General features: G+C 48.0%; 1 pseudogene; it reads left to right on the top strand.

The window, feature by feature from the left end:
• Window positions 1-2,593, top strand: part of LOC102870189 — a 5,183-nt pseudogene extending 2,590 nt beyond the window's left edge.
• Window positions 2,594-2,957: the final 364 nt, after the last annotated feature.

The following is a 2,957-nucleotide window of genomic DNA, read 5'->3' on the forward strand; positions in this document are numbered from 1 at the left end:
ACTGAAGAGGAATGCATTGAAGGTACAAAGAAGCTTCTAATAGAGCTGGGGACTTTATGCTATCGTGCCTCAGCCAAAAAGGCCCAGCTGTGCAAAACTGAAGTAACTTACTTAGGGTATGTACTGAGAGATGGCCAAAGGTGGCTAACAGAGGCCCAGAAAAAGACTGTAATGCACATACCGACTCCCTCGTCACCGAAGCAGGTAAGGGAATTCCTAGGGACAGCCAGGTTTTGTCGCCTGTGGATACCCGGGTTCACCCCCTTGGCAGCCCCCCTGTATCCTCTAACCAGAAATCAGGAACAATTTACCTGGAATCCTGAACATCAGATGGCCTTTGAGAACATTAAGAAAGCCTTGCTTTCAGCTCCTGCCCTCGCCTTGCCAGACCTGACCAAGCCATTTACCTTATACATAGATGAAAGAGGCGGGGTGGCTGAAGGTGTGTTGTCACAAGCTTTAGGACCTTGGAAAAGGCCAGTGGCCTATTTGTCCAAGAAACTAGATCCAGTGGCCAGTGGTTGGCCAGTGTCCCTGAAAGCCATTGCAGCTGCTGTGGTCCTAATAAAAGATACAAATTAACCATGGGGCAGCATGTCACTGTCATAGCCCCTCATGCATTAGAGAGCATCATTCGACAACCACCTGACCGATGGATGACTAATGCCCGCCTGACCCACTATCAGAGCCTACTCCTCACGGACAGGGTGACCTTTGGAGCTCCAGTCATCCTAAACCTGGTGACCCTGCTGCCTGCGGAGGGGGACCCAGAACCATGCCATCGCTGCAATGACATTCTAGCAGAAGAAACCAGCACCCGGAAAGACCTAAGAGATCAGCCTTGGCCCGGGTGCCCAACCTGGTTCACTGATGGCAGCAGCTTCGTAAAGAATGGTAAGTGGGTCGCCGGGGTGGCAGTGGTAGACGGGAAGAAAGTTATTTGGTCCGACAGCTTATCTGATGGAAGCTCCGCACAAAAAGCCGAGTTAATAGCCCTCACTCAGGCGTTGAAACTAGCAGCAGGAAAAGCTATAAATATCTATACAGATAGTCGGTATGCTTTCACCACAGCACACATCCATGGGGCCATTTACTGGCAGCGAGGCCTTCTTACCTCAGCAGGGAGAGAAGTAAAAAACAAAAAAGAGATCCTAGAACTGTTAGATGCTATACACCTGCCAAAGAAAGTAGCCATCATGCACTGTCCAGGGCACCAACGAAATCAGGATGTTGTAGCTAAAGGGAACCAGATGGCAGACGAAGCCGCCAAGTCAGCAGCAGAGAGAATCCCAACATTAGCTACTAACATCTGTGAATTCTGGTGGCTCCCAACGTCCGATATTAGTTTTCAGTATTCTGAAGAAGATGAACAAGAACTGTCTCACTTAGGATTGGCTAATAAGAACTCAGAAGGAGCTATAATAGACCAAGAGAACAAAAAAGTTCTCCCTCAGAAAGAAGGTAGAGAGTATGTAAAACAAATACACTATCTGACCCACTTAGGAGCAAAGAAATTAAAAGCCCTTATCAAAACCTCTGTGTTCTGAATATTAAAATTAAATAAAATCGTTCAAGAAATTGTAGAAAACTGCAAAGCCTGTGCCTTAACAAATGCCAAGACCGCTGCTGAGACAGCCGGTCAGAGGCTGAGAGGAGACAGACCTGGAGCATACTGGGAGGTGGATTTTACTGAAGTAAAAGTCACAGTTTATAAGTATCTGCTAGTGTTTGTAGATACCTTTTCAGGATGGGTCAAAGTGTTCCCCACCAAGCAGGAGACTGCAAACGTGGTAGCCAAGAAGATCCTGGAAGAAATTTTCCCACGGTTTGGGATACCCAAGGTAATTGGGTCAGACAATGGCCCAGCCTTTGTTGCCCAGGTGAGTCAGGGACTGGCCAAACAACTGGGGGGTGAATTGGAAATTGCATTGTGCTTATAGACCCCAGAGCTCAGGTCAGGTAGAAAGGATGAATAGAACTCTAAAAGAGACCTTAACTAAAATAGCTATTGAGACCAGCGTAAAAGATTGGATTGCTCTCCTTCACTTCACGCTGTTCCGTGCACAGAACACCCCAGGGATCCTTTCACTTACCCCCTATGAGATCCTGTATGGGGGACCACCCCCTCTTACTAGTGTAAATGTGATGCCAGTACCATGATGTACAATGTACAATGATGCCAGTTTTACTGATTCTGCATCATTGTACAATGATGTACAATGTACAATGATGCCAGTTTTACTGATTCTGCATCATTAATGACTCAGTTGAAAGCTCTAGAAACATGCCAAAAGGCGACCTGGCCAATGCTTCAAGAGATTTATAATGATAAATTGCCTCCCCTCCCACACAATTTTCAGGTTGGAGATAAAGTCTTGATCCGCCGGCACTGGACCAGCAATCTGAGCCTCGCTGGAAGGGACCCTATCAAGTGCTGCTGACTACCCCTACAGCTGTTAAAGTAGACGGAGTAGCAGCTTGGGTCCATGCTTCTCATATCAAGCCAGCTCCGACCAGTGAAGATGACCAGTGGACTCTGGAAAGGACTGATAATCCTTTTCGTTTGCGCCTTCAATGGGACAGTCACAAGTAACCACAACCCGCACGCCCCTCACAACCTCACCTGGGTAGTCCAATCTCAAGCAGGGAACATTGTATGGTCCATCTCTGTCCGACCTCTGTAAGTTAGCCCATGGAGCCCCCACAGACTGGGACGTAGAAACAACCCTTAAACCCACTGCTCCCTAATGGCCCACTCCCCATGACGCTCAAGGCCTTCTAGCCCCTGCCCTCCTCGGAGGACGAGCAGGTTGTGGAAATCAGAGGTAGAGAGGGAACCTAAGATGGTTCACTTTCTACGTCTGTCCAGGGCATGACCTGAATACACGAGGGCTAACTCGTATGTGCGGGGGACAGAGTGATTTCTATTGCCGAAGCTGGAAATGTGAAACAACTGG

The sequence above is a fragment of the Elephantulus edwardii genome, unplaced genomic scaffold, assembly GCF_000299155.1.
Source record: "Elephantulus edwardii isolate Elephantulus edwardi_28Jun2011 unplaced genomic scaffold, EleEdw1.0 scaffold00008, whole genome shotgun sequence".
Taxonomy (NCBI): Eukaryota; Metazoa; Chordata; class Mammalia; order Macroscelidea; family Macroscelididae; genus Elephantulus; species Elephantulus edwardii.